General features: G+C 41.8%; 1 protein-coding gene and 1 long non-coding RNA gene across 3 annotated transcripts in view; both read right to left on the bottom strand.

Annotated features, from left to right (window-relative positions):
* LOC144898373 (uncharacterized) overlaps positions 1-18775 on the bottom strand; it is a 205986-nt gene that overhangs the window by 133714 nt on the left and 53497 nt on the right. The gene's annotated exons all lie outside the window — the stretch shown is intronic.
* timm44 (translocase of inner mitochondrial membrane 44 homolog (yeast)) overlaps positions 6225-18775 on the bottom strand; it is a 30464-nt gene continuing 17913 nt past the window's right edge. The window contains exons 16-17 of one of the 2 annotated variants that reach the window (XM_078790354.1): positions 10993-11087; positions 6225-7213 (exon numbers count right to left, since the gene is read on the bottom strand). The gene's annotated coding sequence lies outside the window, so the exon portion shown is untranslated. The remainder of the gene's footprint in view (positions 7214-10992; positions 11088-18775) is intronic. The other variant, XM_058072968.2, reaches the window with a different exon arrangement.

Raw genomic sequence — 18775 nt, 5'->3', positions numbered from 1 at the left:
AAATAAATTAATTAATAAATTAATTAATAATAGATAAGTAAATATATATGTACAATAATAATATAAAACAGTATGTTAGGTACACCAAGGGTGATTTGAACCCATATTTTACAGATATATATATATATATATATATATATATATATATATATATATATATATATATATATATATATATATATATATATGCCTTGCACTGGGATAGGCTCCTGCATATATATACAGTGCATCCGGAAAGTATTCACTTTTTCTACATTTTGTCATGTTACAGCCTCATTCCAAACTGTATTAAATTAATCTCTTACCTCGAAATTCTACACAAAATACTCCATTATGACAATGTGAAAAAAGGTTTTTTTGACATGTTTTGAATTTATTAAAAATAGAAAACAAAAAAATCACATTTACATAAGTATTCACAGCCTTTGCCATGAAGCTCAAAATTGAGCTCAGGTGCATCTTTTTTCCACTGATTATCCTTGAGATCTTTCTACAGCTTAATTGGATTCCACCTGCAGTAAATTCAGTTGATTGGACATGATTTGGAAATATAATAACTGTCTATATAAGGTCCCACAGTTGACTGTGCATGTCAGAGCACAAACACCAAGCATGAAGTCAAAAGAACTGTCTGTAGACCTGCGAGACAGGATTGTCTTGAGGCACAAATCTGGGGAAGGATACAGAAACATTTCTGCTGCTTTGAAGGTCCCAATGAGCACAGTGGCCTCCATTATTGGTAAATGGAAGACGTTTGGAACCACCAGGACTCTTCCTAGAGCTGGCCGGCCTTCTAAACTGAGCCATCGGGGAAGAAGGGCCTTAGTCAGGGAGGTGACCAAGGCCCCGATGGTCACTCTGTCAGAGCTCCAGCGTTCCTCTGTGGAGAGAGGAGAGCCTTCCAGAAGGACAACCATCTCTGCAGCAATCCACCAATCAGGCCTGTATGGTAGAGTGGCCAGACGAAAGCCACTCCTTAGTAAAAGGAACATGGCAGCCCGTCTGGAATTTGCCAAAAAGCACCTGAATGACTCTCAGACCATGAGAAACAAAATTCTCTGGTCTGATGGCTTTCCGGATGCACTGTATGTATATATATATATATATATATATATATATATATATATATATATATATATATATATATATATATATATATATATATATATATATATATATGCCTTGCACTGGGATAGGCTCCTGCAAATATATATATATTCCAAGGGTGATTTGAACCCATATTTTACAGATCTTTTTTACAGATATATATATATATATTTTGAACCCATATTTTACAGATCTTCTGAGTGGCCAACATGCTAACCACTAGGTCAATGTACAACTGAGTAATTGAAAAAATACATACTGTATATACAGTACAGGCAAAAAGTTTGGAGACACACCCCCATGGTCTAGGGAGTTACTTTTCAATCACCCTGAAGAATATAACCTTTCATTCATTCATTCATTTTCTACCGCTTTTTCCTCACGAGGGTCGCGGGGGTGCTGGAGCCTATCCCAGCTGTCTTCGGGCGAGAGGCGGGGTACTGGTCGCCAGCCAATCACAGGGCACATATAGACAAACAACCATTCACACTCACATTCATACCTATGGTTGGAATGTGGGAGGAAACCGGAGTACCCGGAGAAAACCCACACATGCCGAGGGTGGGAATTGAACCCTGGTCTCCTTGCTGTGAGGTCTGTGCGCTAACCACTAGTCCACCGTGCCGCCCTATAACCTTTCATTTTCCACAATATTCTAATGTATTGAGATACACCTGTATATAATGTACAGTACATTATGTATATTATACATGACGCATGCTGCATGCAAACACACCGGACAGCATCATAAAATACATGCAACATGACAGCCTGTAAATATTCCAAATATAGTTCTTTCCATACGCAGGTTGGTGCACCTTAGCGAGCATAAAATGCTATTTAATAGACCCAGCAGATGTATTATTGCTAACACCTTCCGTGTCTGTCCTTGAAACGTCTATTAGCACGATTCCAGCCCAGACCAGACTCTTGTAAAACTGCTGCTGGCCTCCACCGAGTCGTAATAACAAGTCATTTTTCTGTGTCTGATCAAAAATACATACTGTAATAATAATAATCTTAATCATAACTAAAGTGCAGACCTCTGTCAAGTACCATAGTTCCCCCCATTTAGTGATTTACTGTACACCATAAATATTAGTCGACATATTTACGTTCCTTGACCATGAAAGCATACAATGGAAGGGTTTGAATGTCTGAAGGAATGCTGACATGCTAACATTAGCATGCTAACCTCTGAAAATGCTAAAACTGTTAGTATGTTAGAATGCTAACACCAAGCATGCGGTAAGTGTCTGCTTAAAGGGGACTTATTATTACTTTATTATTACTTTTCTTATCTATAAATGTAGTAGAATGTTGTATTCTGGTGTTAAACCATGCCAAAGTTTCCCATCATGAGGTTTTTGGATTTTGGAAGTGAGCCCTGAAAGAACTTTGGGATGGCTTTGAACACTCGCTTTCCGAGGGCGGTCTAACACTGGCGATTTATGATGTCACAAATTGGGGGACTTCCTTATATGGGCAAGCTCTGCTTCTCTGTTGACGGTGTTAGCCATTTTTTCCCTGGAAGTGTTTCATCAGCTGTAAGGGAAAGCTACATTTGTTTACAATTCCTAAGGAGGAAAACATCAGACACAAGTGGTTGGAGTTCCTGAATACATACCAGCATTGGAAGACCGGCATCTTCCAAGTTCCCACAGGAAGATGCCGGTCTTTATGGTCTTGCGTCAGCAAATAAACGTGAAAATCCTCCTGTATCTCATGTTGGTGAAATTCATGAGCTTCTTTTGGCATCATAAAAACATAAAAACCGGCATCTGGGCACGATCTCACTGTGGGGGGGGGCGTCCTGACATCTGGTCACTATCTCACCGTGGGGGGGGGGGGCGTCCTGACATCTGTGCCGCCTGCTGCTGCCTCCTTGGTGATGCTTTTGGTACAGACGTCTTGTGTTTGGGTTCCAGGTACACTCGGTCACTGCTTTGGAAAGGGGGGGGGCAGTCACAGTTGGGGGACAATAACAAGGAAGAGCAGCCGTTGCAGAGACATTAATTAGATTTATTACTGTACTCTTTTGGACTATGTTATGTAATGGAGGGAGGAGATGGCCAAGTTGGGATCAGGGATGGCGGGTAAATAAAGATCTATTTTGGACTCTTTGCTTATTTATTTGTTGGCATTGTCTATTTTCTCCTTGAAAGCCGAGAGGAGAAAATACTAAAATATGCAAAAGGACGACCTTTGGTCTCAGCTGTTATTTTGTTTGAATCAAAAAAAGAGTCTAACAGAAAGAGAAAATAGGCTGAAGGATACATAGGTGGAAGGATACTTGGGTGGACGAATACTGTATGGAGGTGGAAGGATACAGTACATAGGCCGAAGAACATGTTGGTGAACGAAGGATACAATGGTGAAGGAATACAGGGACAGGGAATTTGTATGCGTAGACAAAAGAAGAGAGGGATAATACGTAGGTGGAAGTATACCCAAGCATATATAATACTTTTTCTCTCTTCATGATGAGGCCGACTCTTCTGATGGCAGAGCGTCATTAAGGATCTCCATTTAGGATCCAATATACACTAAAATAGTTTTGTGAGTGTAAAAAGTGAGTGTGCGATGCCTGTTACTTGACATGATGGTGAAAGTGTGTGTGTGTACTTTTAATTAAAGCAATTTGCCCCTGGAACAAAATGGCAGCACGACACGAGGGACTAAAAGTGGGCGTGGAGTGGCTGCGGTGGCGTGTGTAAGTACACAACTGCGTTTGCGGCGTGGGCGGCTTCCGTCTGATACGCTGATTCCATCTGATATCATTTCCCAGCCTGTTAAGCTTAAAGAGATATTTGTGTACCTTTGTCCTGCTTCCGCACAGTGGGCAGCGAGTGTGTGTCCATAAGCAATCAATAAGCCTGATAATGAGATGTCATTATTATGGGATGTCATTACGGCGCCCCTTCAGGCATGCGGGGCATTGTTGCCTTCCCTTTCCTATGAGAGAACAAATCATTACCTTTTTCACTCAATACAAACATTTACTTTTCTCCAGTGTGCATTGGAACATGAGTTTTTTTGTGCTTGCATGACTCAAAAGTTTTTTTTCAATTTTACTTTTCACTTTCCTTTGGCGTATGGTGGAGTGTGGTGAAGTATGGTAGAGTATGGTGGAGTGTGGTGGAGTATGGTGGAGTAGGCTGGTGTATGGTGGAGTGTGGTGCAGTATGGTAGAGTATGGTGGAGTAGGGTGGTGTATGGTGGACTATGGTAGAGTATGGTACAGTATGGTGGAGTATGGTGAAGTGTGGTGGAGTAGAGTGGAGTATGGTAGAGTATGGTAGAGTATGGTGCAGTATGGTGGGGTATGGTAGAGTATTGTGGAGTATGGTAGAGTATGTTGGAGTATAGTAGAGTACGGTAGAGTATGGTGGAGTATGGTAGAGTATGGTGGAGTGTGGTAGAGTATGGTGGAGTGTGGTGCAATATGGTGGAGTATGGTAGAGTATAGTGGAGTATGGTAGAGTACGGTAGAGTATGGTGGAGTATGGTGAAGTGTGGTGGAGTAGGGTGGAGTATGGTATAGTATGGGGAGTATGGTCAAGTGTGGTGGAGTAGGGTGGAGTATGGTAGAGTATAGTGGAGTATGGTAGAGTATGGGGAGTATGGTGAAGTGTGGTGGAGTAGGGTGGAGTATGGTAGAGTATAGTGGAGTATGGTAGAGTATGGTGGAGTATGGTAGAGTACGGTAGAGTATGGTGGACTATGGTGAAGTGTGGTGGAGTAGGGTGGAGTATGGTAGAGTATTGTGGACTATGGTGGAGTAGGGTGGGGTATGGTAGAGTAGGGTGGAGTATGGTGGAGTATGGTAGAGTATGGTGGAGTATGGTGAAGTGTGGTGTTGTAGGGTGGAGTATGGCGGAGTATGGTGGACTATGGTGGAGTATGGTAGAGTATGGTGGAGTATGGTAGAGTATGGTGAGTGGTCATCCCTCGTCCTTATGTGCAGTCAGAAGGCAAAACGAATAACCCGAAAAATAATTTTATTTTGTCGTTAACTCATATTATAACTTTAAAAATATATTTTATACATATATTTTATGTTTTAAATATTTTGTATTTATGTTTTTACACATAAATTCTGTTATTTTTCTCAGTAAATGACAACTTTTTTCTCTTAAAATTATTTTTGTAAAAAAAAATGATTTTTGCATTTTTTACAATTATTTGTACACAATTTTTTTTTACAATTTTCCTTCACAAGATATACACTCACACAATCAGAGATGAACAAATTACTAATTTCAGTACAATTTCTAGAATTTGATCTATTGTTTGGGCCCCATGGCAGTCTGGGGATCCAGGCATCATGGCAAAAATGTATAATTAATCGATGTGATTGGTATCAGTGTGGGCCGATATCACTCATGGATGATCGTTATGGGAATCTGAGGCATAAAACCCTCGTCGGAGCATCTCTAATAAGAAATGTTTTTTGTTAGCATTTCTGGCTATCCAATATTTCTGATGCGTTAAAAGTTGTATTGAACTTTCCGAGGTTAGCTTGTATTGAATATGTATCGAGCATCATATAGAAATGTGATGATGGGCATCAGGTCATGAGATGAAGATGCTGATGCACAGCAGGTGAGATGCCGTACATAAACATGTTTACATAAGTAGGCTGGAAAGCTGCGTGGAGTACTCTATGCTCATGGGTGGGCTGTGTGAGCTGGGGGGGGGGGGGGGTCAATTTCACGGCAAGCGTGAAACCTCCTCAGTCTTCCCTGAGGCTCAGCGTCCCTGAAGGCTGTAATCCATCCCATCGTGAACAGTGAGAGCAGGGATCATGACAAAAACAAAGAAAGGCTCCGACCGAAGTAAAGCGATCACGGACTGAACGTGAAAGTCATCAACACCTCGGGGAATGAGTGACCTTGGGAGTGACATGTCCCTTGTGCTTTATTGGACGAGGCTTTGAGGAACCTGGATGGCTCCAACGACGGAAGGTTCAGGTTCATGTTCATTTGATTGAGCCTCGCTGAATCAGCACATTTGAATGCAAACCACTTCCTGCCTGCGTGCTTGTGTGAGATGTAAACCCAGCATCTATAAGAAGAAGAATGAACACACGCGCCCTCCGCTGTCAGGGTCAGTGAGCTTTTATTTCCCTGGTGGTTTCATACCAGGTGAAATTGGGGAAGGAGAAAAGGTTCAATAGCCCCCACTGCTTGAGGCCAAATATTGTGGTACGGATGGATGGCTTAGCAGCAACAGCGAGCTACGCCTGGTAGAACCTTGATGTCGCATGTACAAGTGCAAACCTCACTTGCCTCAGTTGAGGTCAGGGTTCATGGCTCCACCATAAGACCAAAACCACTGCTCACCAAAAAGAACATTAAGGGTTGTCTCAATTTTGCCAGAAAAAATCTGATGGTCCCTAAGACCTTTGGGAAAATGAATGAATGGACGGAATGTGTACATTATATGTCGCATTTCAGAATAAGAACACCATAGCAACGGTAAAACGTGGTGGAGGTAGTGTGATGTCCGTGGGCTGTTTTGCTGCTTAAGGACCTGGAAGACTTGCTATGACTTTTTTCTTCCTTAAAAACAAAGTGTTTCGTTTAAAAACTTCATTTTGTGTTAGGTTGTGTTGTCACTGACTAATATTTACATTTGTTTCCCGATTATGACTGACTTCCTTTCTGCAGGGAAAAAAATCTGCTTTAGTAGAAACAAACCGTTAGCACAGTGGAGCATGTGGTTAGCACGTCTGGCTCACAGTAAGGTAGTCCTGGGTTGGAATCCGGCCCAGACTTCTCTGTATGGGTTTTGTATGTTTTCCCCGTGCTTGTGTGGATTTACTCCACATTGGACACTAAACTGTCCACAGGTGTGAAAGTGAGAGTGATGGGTTGTTTGTAGGTGTCCTGTGAAGTCGGTTGGGATAGGCTCCATCTCAGGGATTGATTAGGTGGAAGTTCATACGGCGAGGGGGGGGCAGCCTGGCCAGGAGATGACAGGATGAAATTCAAAGACGGGGCCGGTGAAGCTTGCTGACTGATGATGCAAGCTTTTAAATTCTTTCCACACGATTAGCATCACCAGAAGATTCATTGTGGCCGCACACACAGTGATGAATCATCTGTATAAATGAATGGAAGAAATAATAAATATATGAATACTAAATGAGGGATAATCATTCTGTTGCAATGCATCACTTTCACGTGTGTTATTTGCATTTTTTAACAACATGCTCTCACTCGGGGTACAAGGTAGACATCTTTGTTGTGGGCTTCGGTGAATTGCCGTTGACAGATTCAAATGCATTTTTTTTGCTGGTAGGGAATCAAAAACTCCAATCACTTGTGCCTGATGGTGGCGTCTTTAAGAATCGGAAACAAATGTGGCGTTCCCTAACGAGTCATTGCTAGCAGGAGCAGCGCTTGGGGGAGGGAAGAGAGCTTAGTCGGCTTACAGACATGCCCATATAAGGAAATCTGGCCCTCTGTGACATCACAAAGGAACAGTTTTCCCACACCTTGGCCGTCTTACAAACATGCCCATATAAGGAAATCTGGCCCTCTGTGACATCACAAAGGAACAGTTTTACCACACCTTAGCCGGCTTACAGACATGCCCATATAAGGAAATCTGGCCCTCTGTGACATCACAAAGGAACAGTTTTCCCACACCTTGGCCGTCTTACAAACATGCCCATATAAGGAAATCTGGCCCTCTGTGACATCACAAAGGAACAGTTTTACCACACCTTAGCCGGCTTACAGACATGCCCATATAAGGAAATCTAGCCCTCTGTGACATCACAAAGGAACAGTTTTACCACACCTTAGCCGGCTTACAGACATGCCCATATAAGGAAATCTAGCCCTCTGTGACATCACAAAGGAACAGTTTTACCACACCTTAGCCGACTTACAGACATGCCCATATAAGGAAATATGGCCCTCTGTGACATCACAAAGGAACAGTTTTACCACACCTTAGCCGGCTTACAAACATGCCCATATAAGGAAATCTGGCCCTCTGTGACATCACAAAGGAACAGTTTTACCACACCTTAGCCGGCTTACAAACATGCCCATATAAGGAAATCTGGCCCTCTGTGACATCACAAAGGAACAGTTTTACCACACCTTAGCCGGCTTACAGACATGCCCATATAAGGAAATCTGGCCCTCTGTGACATCACAAAGGAACAGTTTTCCCACACCTTATTCCTCTACCAGGAATTTTGGGCATGTAATTATGTGTATTTGTGTTTGAAAATAAGGAAGTTTTTTGCTTGGTTTGACTTAAATAAAAGCAGCACACAGATATATAAAGAAATTAAAAGAAAACTAAATAGTAAGAAATAATAAAATAAATACTAAAAAGAAATACAAACAAAATTATTTAAATAAATGTAAAAATTTAAATGAAATTTAAAAAAAAATTACAAGAGTGCAAGAAATACTGAAATCAATACAATAAAAATATTTTAAAAAAGTGTAAAAAATAATACAACTAAATTGAAATCAAATAAAAAAAATAAAACTGTAAAAATAATACAGCTCAAAATAAAATTTACATAAATAAAAGTGTGAGAAATAAAATTAATAAAATAAAAAGATTTAAATAAATGTAAAAAAATAAAACAACTTAAGTAAAAATGTAAACAATAATTAAAATGTCCATTTGAGAACCCCTGCTTTATGTCAAGATATGAAGCTGTTGATAAAAAAAAAAAAACATGTAACTTTCTTCACCGGCCAGCCATCGAGGGCTTTAGGGTCCATAAGGTGGAATGCAAATGTTGCCTTCGGGAGCCCACTCGGACCGTGTGAAGTCAAGCAAGTGCACAAGGAGGCTTACAAAGACCAGACGCTGTGCGGAGGCCTAAAGGGGACGCATTAAATATTCAAAATTGCCTCAACGCTCCTCATCAGCTTGCAGTAGAAATGCCAAAATGGAGACGGGGCACCGGTTTTTGATATTTTCGTCTTGGTTTTTAATTTCCTCCCTTTGCATATTTTATCAAAAGACCTCTCGCCTTCTTCCTTAATCTCCCCCCTCATCTTACTTCCTGCCCCTGCTGTCTCCTGGCCGCTATCCATCACGGCATCTGACTTTAATATGCTTTCCACAAGAATATAAGCCATTCATCACTCTGCAGCGAGGCCCAGGACATTGCCTTGCTGCACATTTCATAGGCTAGTAAACCTCGGCAGCAGAGGCGCTAATGCCTCTATTTAGTCCAGCGGGCGGGTCAGGTGCAATCCGTCACAGGCCCGACCGCCATGACTGTGTCACGCCCTTTATGGATCCACAAGCGACTCCTTAGTAAACATCTCTCTCTCTGCCTGACCCACATGTTGGAGAGATGGATGAACTGCCGGAGAGCCGACTCTTGAGGAGCATACGCAGTGTTTACTGACAATATAAAGATTTTTACAAGCTTGTGACAACATTATTACAGCATGTTTGCAAAGGGCTACACAGAAGAATGAGCGTGCTTAATGGAGGCTCGGCTAAGTAGGGTGTGGAGGTTCACTGGGAAATAAAAGTCTGCAGGGAACAATGAAGTGGCATTATCAAATGCTATTCATGCATCGCTTTTAAATGACTGCAATTATTCCTTGAAGCATGATTAGTCTTGCGAGGACTCTCAGGAGAAGCGGGCGCTGGATTAACTGTGTCAGGCTGACATTTGTGGAATTTGGCAGGGGATCGCAAAGGAAAAGAAACACTGAATGATGAAGAACTTTCAAGTGTACAAACGTGACTTTGGTGGCAGGGAAACTATTTTCATTTCAACTTTTTTGCTTTCTCCATGAGTGACGGCGATGAAGGCTGTGAAGGAGTATCAGGCATGCACGAAACACGGGCCTCATTCTCGAAGCCCAGGGGCCGGATTCAGACCGCTGTATCATCTTATGTGGCCCACAAGAGCTAGGAAATAATTACAAAATAATTCTTTTATTATTTAAAAAATATTTTAAATTATTATTTCATTTTTCTGGTTTTACTTTTTTTAATATACATATTTTTTAATTTAAAAAAATATTAAAATATATGTTAATATAGTTTTTATTTCTTTTAATAAATTTGGATGACATTAAATTAAAATATTTTTTTAATTATTTTTTACCTCATTCAATCCCAGACAACCCCTTGAGAGAATTTGAACTGATCTTTCAAAGCACACAGAATATTGCGTTTGACGGTTATATAGACATGGAGGCTCCCAAAAGAAAGATTAGACTTATAGTCTTTCTTTCGGGGAAAAAAAAGTTTGTTTCTACCTTTGTGCATTCATTAGTAATCAACAGTAGAACATAAGTAAGTTTCAGGAAAATATCGGTTCCCGACTAAAAAAGGGTGAAAGATACATTTCAAGCGTAACTTTGATGTTTTTTGCTTTTGTGACAGATCAAATATCTAAACAACTGTACCACAACATAAACAACATCAAAATAACCATTTATTTACAAATATAACACCATGTACTATGTACAATTAGCACATTTAGAACTGAATTGTGTGTGTTCATGCACAATGCGTAGCCTTCTGCACACTCCTGTCATGTGGATTTCCCCACCCACACGATCTCGTAAAAGAAATATCAATACGTTGTTGGGTTCAGGCATTGGGGGTTATAAAAACGAGAAAATAATCATATGAGAAAAAAATCAGCAAGATCGGTCGCCTCCAAAACACAGAATGGGAAGTGTAAATGACTCTGGAGTTGCTTATCCTTCAATTATTGTTTTATATTAGGGGGGTCTTTTCACATTGGGGGGTCTTTGTAGGTGTCATATTCTGCTGTCTCTGCTGTTCATATAAGATGTATAAGGCTTTACAGCCTTGTCGCTATCATGGAACAGTGTTGAAAAGACATCACGTAAACAAGACTTTACTTACTCTGCTCTGTGGCAATTCTGACATCGTTCTTCTTGTCTTTGTTACCAGAATCCAGAATCTGTCACTAGCTGGATGGAGGTGGTGACAGATTCTCTCTGAAAGCGATCGTTAAGTGCTTTCCTTAACTTCATTATCTGAAACTTTGGCATGGTTAGACACCAGAATGCAACATTCTAACTACATTTATACGTCAGAAAAGGGGTAAAAGCATCATCGGTCCCCTTTGAACCTTCCCCTTTTGGAAAAGAATGCAAGTATGGATTTGGATACTGTGAACATCCAGCAGCAGCACAACATTTTTGGCATGCCTACCGTTTTGATGAGAAATATACTGAACCAATTTGACCATCTATCTCCAGAAGCGTTTGTTTACTCTGTTTTCGGTAAGCCATGGACTATAAATCTAAATCTAGAACAGGGGTCTCAAACACGCGGCCCGCGGGCCATAGTTTGAGGCCCCCGCCTTGATATGAAAGTTTAATGTTAGTGCGGCCCGCGCAAGTTTGATATGGATGTGTATGGTATCATGTACCCAGAAAAAATTATTACGTTTGATTAATGTTCATGTTAAAGGTTAAATAACTGTTAATAGTTATCCTCCCTATCCGTGTGGAAGTGGTAAGTTTTTGGCTATTTAAGTTGAAAGGAAATAACTTGAAGGCTACCGTTTAGGTCGCTAGCTTTCTAGTTTGCGAGTTAGCATGTGTCTCAAGACCCTGCAGTTGCGCAATATGTTGTAAATAAAAAAAGTATAAATGTGACTATAGTCGTGTTTTGTCATGTCTACAGGGCTCTAATAATGCTTTGTTCATTTTAATCTGAAAAAAATCATTTGTCTACCCACCAACTATATGTGGTTTCTTAAGTTTTTATTATTTGCCGTTTTATTATTATTATTATTATTATTATTATTATTATTATTATTATTATTATTATTATTATTATTATTATATTTATTTATTTATTACTGATTGATTGATTTTCTTTATTCTTGATTTGTTTTTTTATTTTTCATCTTATTTTGTGTAGAAAAATAAAAAGTAAGATATTTGAGAACAGTGGAATGTTTTATCAGAGCTTTTCTTGTAGAAAATTGGAACCAAATCGAAGTATTTAAAAAATTTTTGTTTTTAATGAATGCTTTTTTTTTTTTTTTTTTTGGAAAACCTGATGTGGCCCAGTCTCACCCAGTCCCGAGCTCCAGTGGCCCCCAAGTAAATTGAGTTTGAGACCCCTGATGTAGAACATAGTTACAAAGAATATGTAACATATTTAAGCCAAGTTGATGACTCATGTCAGGGATCTTTTTAGTTGTAATCTTTGTTGACAATGAAGGGCCGTGCACATTAGTCCTCGGTGTGAGGTCTTTTCGTTTCCACTCGCTCTCCTCTCTAATGTTCCACACAGTTTTTGTTCATCCGTGTTATAAGTCGTCATCCGTCCCACTTGTCCTCTTTCACGCTCCACCCGCTCTCTACCTGCACCTTTCTGATCCCGACCTTAATAGCTACAGATGAGAGGAAGGAACGTTTCACTCACAAGCTCATCTCCTCTGCGGTGCCCATGTGAAGAACCAAACTAAGGTTACTCAGGAAGTTGAGAAAAAATAACTTGGATTGACTCTGATTTCTCAGAGGACTTTGAGAAATCCTTTTGTAATGATTAAACGTCCACGCTGTCCTTTATGCTAATGCCTGCACGCACTTGTACGCCTGGCCTCTTGGCCCCCGTGACGGATAGGAAGTGGTGGCAGCCTGGAAAGTTCATCTAACTGGGCCTTCATCATCATTAGAGTTATTGATAGGCCATGGACAGACCAGAGAACCGCCAACCCACGCTTGTTGTCCTTTGGCCCCAAAATCCTCATGCTGATGGAGGCCCATGGATTAGCTGCCACCCCGGCTAGGACCATCTGTCACGGTCTGCACTCGAGACCCGTTCAACTACATGCTGGCGTCAGGAGAAGACCACTGCCAAGACTTCAACATCCATAGATGACTGATGATGCATCCAAGGGGAATGGGACTCATCTACAACAATTACAGAGGAATCCATGATGAATATCCTCTGATTTCAGCCTCTTAAATGTGAATATTTTACAGTTATACAGTGGTGTGAAAATGTTTGGGCACCCCTGATAATTTCCAAGATGTTGCTTTCTAAATGACTGGTTGTTGGGATCAGCCATTCCAGGTAAATCAGCCATTCAAATGAACTTCATAGGATTTACAGAAAGTCTGCAATCATCATTTAAACTACAGTAGGCGGGTGGCTAAATGTGGGCACCCTTGTTGTTTTATTCATTTGAATACATTTACCACTAATTATAGGAACACAACATTAGTTTGGTACGCTCCCTGACCCTTGACCTGCATACACAAGTGAAGCCAATCACGAGAAAGGGTATTTAAGTTGCATCTTCTCGAAAGAGTAGCACCATGGTAGCCTCAAAACAACTGTCACATGACCTGACAGCAAAGACTGTTCAACATCATGGTCTAGGGGAAGGATACAAAAGCTAGCTCAGAGATTTCAGCTGTCAGGTTCCACTCTGACCAACATAGTGAGGAACTGGAAGGCCACAGGAACAGTTCTGGTTAAGACATGGAGTGGCAGGCCAAGAAGAATCTCACATAAAACAGTCAAAACAGTCAAGTCAACCCACAGACCAGCTCCAAAGACCTCAACGTGATCTTGGTGCAGATGGTGTCACTGTGCATCCTTCAAGTACACACGGAAGAAACCTTTTCTGGAGTTGCTTGAGGTATACTGAAGCACATTTGGACAAATCAGCTTCATTTAAGAATAAGGTCCTGTGGACTGATGAAACTAAAATGGAGTTTTGTGGACATACCAAGGGTTGGTATGCATGGTGGATGAAGAACACAGCATTCCAAGACAAACACTTGCTACCCACAGTAACATTTGGTAGTGGTTCCATTATGCCGGGGGGCTGTGGGGCCAGTGCAGGTACTGGAAATCTTCAAGTTGAAGGTGGCATGGATTCCAGTCGGTATCAGCAGATTCTTACCAACAGTCTTCAAGAATCGGTGAAATTCTGTTTTCTCCTTTTTGTCGGAGCTCTTATATACAGGCTCCTCCCACTGTAATAATTTCCTCTGACATTATGTGTTTGCACGGCGTGGGTGTAACCGTGTAACCACGCCGGTCCACTCCTGCAGAGGCTAATAAGGGCACCGAGGCCGCTAAATCTTATGACTCATCAGACCTTTGGACGGGAAAGGTAAACACAGCCCCAACTGCGGGGTGGCCAGAGACGGTGGCCGATCAATAGAAACAGCATTTGCATCCATTGTTTAGCCTCCTCTCAGCAGAAGCACTGCTCTCATTAAGAGCTGCTCCCTGCAATTAGACGCGGCTGCCTGATGGTGTCGTGGCTTTGGACAGAGGATTTGATTTGCGAGAAAGAGGAGGCATGGTAATGGAAAGGAAATAGAGAGAAAATGTGTCAGCGAGGGGATAGAAGATAAACCAGACTCCAAGCTTGGGAATGGCAAAAACCAACATCAATTGATACGTCCAGAAAAATGTTGCCACTCCCCCACTTAATGCTCGCTTAATGTGGACGTTTGCAATAAACGTGACCGTGGCCCTCCTTGTTTTGTTTGTGTCTCATATTATGACTTTAATAAATAGGTTTTTTTCTTTATTATTTAAATTTTCTTATAATTTTCCAAGTTTATTCTTGTAAAATTAGGACTTTTTTCTTAATATTTTAACATCGTTCTTGTAAAATAACAGCCGATTTTCCCATTTCTGTTTTTTTCCATTTCAAAGTTATTCTTGTACATTTTGTTCTTGTGGGGCGGCGCGGCGGTCTAGTGGTTAGCGCGCAGACCTCACAGCTAGGAGACCAGGGTTCAATTCCCACCCTCGGCCATCTCTGTGTGGAGTTTGCATGTTCTCATGCGTGGGTTTTCTCCGGGAGCTCCGGTTTCCTCCCACATTCCAAAAACATGCTAGGTTAATTGGCCACTCCAAATTGTCCATAGGTATGACTGTGAGTGGGAATGGTTGTTTGTTTATATGTGCCCTGTGATTGGATGGCCACAAGTCCAGGGTGTACCCCGCCTCTCATCCGAAGACAGCTGGGATAGGCTCCAGCACCCCCCACGACCCTCGTGAGGAAAAAGCGGTAGAAAATGAATGAATGAATGAATTTTGTTCTTGTAACATTACCTAACTTTATCTGCAACCGTTTTCATTTTCCAAAAATTCCATGTTTTGTTTGTTCCTCATAATATTAATAATATAAGCTTTTTTTTAAAGTCTTGGGACCTATTATGCTCATTTTCAACCCTGTGTATTGAGTTGTGGACTCCTGTAGAGCAGCTACACACAATAACCCACATAGAAAGCTTTCTACGTCTTCCAGAATCTGCACCTATTCCAGCTCTATTTCCTTGGATTTGTGCTTCTCGCCAAAACGGTATGTTTTAATTTATTCCACCCACGGCCCGCCTCCGGCCAGACCCACTACAATGTGATTGGTGACAGGGAGAGGGCAGAGAGCATATATGGCATACAGCCAAACCCATAAGGAAGCCTGCCCCCTTTGTGACATCACAAAGGAATAGTTTTGTAAGATTTTGACGTCAACCTTGTAAAATGTTGCTGTTGTTTGTAAAATGATTTTTGTGGAATGTGTTGTGGGCCACCATCACTTTGAATGCCGCTGCAATACACTTATTAAAAGGTAGTAAAATACCATAACATGGGTGTAAAGCTTGAAGTAAAGAAACGATGACGGTTTGATGACCTGGCGTGATAAGTCCACGTCTGCTCTGAGTATTTGTCAGCATGCAGACACACAGAGCGACACAGGCGTACTGTAGCGGCCATCACCAAGCATTTGCACTGTAATGGCCAGCCTGGGAGTCCCGGCACGTCCTCCACGTCCCAGCGGTGCGTGGACGGGCATGGCGGGATCAGACACGGCGCTGATCAGAGCCCACTCACAGCCTATTACGGCTAGAGCACCACATCTATCTCTGCATAAATTAGCCGCTTGCTCTGCTGCTCATCTGCAATGCCCAGCAAGCCAGCGTCTATCTCATCTACCTCCTTTCCTTTCCTTCCTTCCGCCTTATTTTTATTAAAAGTGAGACAATTCTTCTTTATTTATTTAGTTTTTGTTAATAAAGCCTCCACTCTCTGTGTCATATCGCTGGCAGATCTTATTATGGGACTGAGAGACGTATGAAAACCAGATAAGCACATATGACTTGGCCTGGCAAAAAGCTCCTCGATATTAGATGGCCCACACGGTTAGGCTTTATGAAAACAACCAAAAAATGCAAAGACCTTCTCAGTTTAAAAACGCTCAATTGTTTTGTAGGGCTGCCCCACCAACGTTCTGGACCTACTTCAATGCTGTAATACCCACTGGCATGGACACATCCAGGATTTGGTCTGCTCAACCGGTATCACCATCAACATCTCCAGCACCAACCTTCACCTCTCTAATCATCACATCAATCCTACAATCCCTTGCTGCCATCCATCACAACCATTCTGAAGAAATCAGGTCTCATCCCAGACGTTGTGAACAACTTCCAGCCCTCTCCAAAATCTTAGAGCGTGTGGTTGCTGCCCAGCTAAAAAGCCATCTGGACTCCAATAATCTATTTTAACCATTTCAATCTGGATTCCACTCATATCACAGTACAGAGACAACCCTGCAGCTCTCAACTACTTCATACACATCGACCACTGTGGAGTCCCCCAGGGATCCGTGCTTGACTCCCTCCTCTTTATCCTGTATTTGCTTTCCCTCTGCAGCATCATCACGGTCTTCAGTTTCACTGTTATGCCGACAACATATCCATCTGCACCCAACTCCTGTCTCTCCAAAATAAAATCCTGTCCCAAATACAACACACAACATTTCCCTTCTCATCGACTGCAGCTCTGTTTCTCCCCCCGCCTCACGTCCAAAATCTTGGCCTTTTCCTTGACAGCACCGTCTCCTTTCAACACCACAACAGCCAGATGACCACAAGAGCCCCTTTTCACCTAAAAAAAACACCCGTCTTCACCCATCCCTCTCCCTTTCTACCGCTGAAACCCTCATTGGCGCTTTCATCACCACCAGACTCCATGACATAATCTTCAGTATATTCAAAACCCGTTTACTCACTCACACTCTCATGACTACGTCACCCCCATCCTCCAAAACCGTATACAGTTTAAAAGCCTGCTACTCACTTTCAAAACATTCGAGAACCTGCCCCCCCCCCACCTCACTGACATTCATCCACTTTCACTCCCCAAATCGTAGCCTTCGTTCCTTCTGACGCCATCATCATCCTGTCCCCATCCGCAATAGCCAAGCGCCGTACCTGGGGCGACGGAACCTTTAGTTTCGCTGCCCCCTCTCTATGGACCTCCCCCCTGCACCCGCCCGTAATTATACTGACCCATCCACATTTAAGTCTCATGTAAAAAAAAACATCTCTTCAAACATGCTTATCATGTTTAATCCCCCTTTAACTGTATAGTCTTGTAGTATTCTTCTGTTTTATGGAACGGATGAACATGTATTACTTGTTATCTACTTATTTGTCATATTACGTCTGATGGCAAACCGTGGTACTTCGAAGGTATATGTAGAAGATCTACACCTCTACTCAGTCCTTTGTACTGAGTTGTGGACTCCTATAGAGCAGCGACACACAATAGGTCTTCCAGTATCTGCACCTATTCCGCTGTATCTCTTTGGAATTCCTGATTACTGCGCAAACGGTCTGTTTTAATGTATTCCACCCACGGCCCGCCTTCAGGCACGCCCACTCCGCTGTGGTTGGTCACACGCACACATGCATCGAAATGCTTCCAATTTTAACGTCATTAAACGATATAGGAGTTGATAATGAACAGCGATTTATCTTTGTAAAATCTCGGCTTTTAACATCCAGCCATTTTTGTTGGATCGATTTGGAAGTACAGTAAACCTCGGATATATCGGACTCGGATATATCGGAAATTCGCTCACAACGGACAGATAAAAAAGAACCAATTTTTCTGTAATGCATTTCCAATAAAAATTCATTGCATATATCGGATTTTTTATAACGGATTTCGCCTATTTCGGACAAAATCTCCAGTCCCGTTCCAATTTCCCTCGCATGTATCGGATGGCCGCATCGTGTCTTTCTCCTGGCTCCAGATTTAGGACAAATATAAAAGTGAGTGACGTCAATAATACTAGCACAGCAGTGAATGAGATCTTAACCTCACTATTGGAAATAACGTAGGCCTGCCTAACGTAGGGCGTAACAGGGCCTAGCTTAATTAACAATTTGTTATGCTCAGAGTCCAATAAAGTTCAATTCTCATTACCTTACGTCTCTTTTCATTGCCCAGTCCAGGTACATTGGAAACATAGTCAAGGAAGTGCCTTTTTATAACGGATAAAATCCCATTTACGCATATACCGGATATAAATCCGATATATGCGTAAAACTGACATTTTCCGGTATACGCATATAACGGATTTCACTTATATCGGACAAAACCAGTGGGAACAATTGAATCCGATATATCCGAGGTTTACTGTACTACAGACTGGACAGTCCCAGGTTTCTCAAGAAAAGAGTGTACTTCAAGAGGTCCCTCAATGGTCAGTAGCTTTAGCATTTTAGCGTTAGGTTTTCTACAGCATTGGTAATCGAACGTGGCCACTAACTGTGGTGGGAACATCTATTAGCAACCCCGCTCTCTGTATGCAAGTGCTGTATGCTAACAGTGGAGCAGAGCTTAT

Source organism: Doryrhamphus excisus, linkage group LG4 (genome assembly GCF_037039965.1).
Source record: "Doryrhamphus excisus strain RoL-2023G ecotype Guam linkage group LG4, RoL_Dexc_Guam_v1.1, whole genome shotgun sequence".
NCBI lineage: Eukaryota > Metazoa > Chordata > Actinopteri > Syngnathiformes > Syngnathidae > Doryrhamphus > Doryrhamphus excisus.
This window is presented reverse-complemented; position numbering and strand designations above follow the sequence as displayed.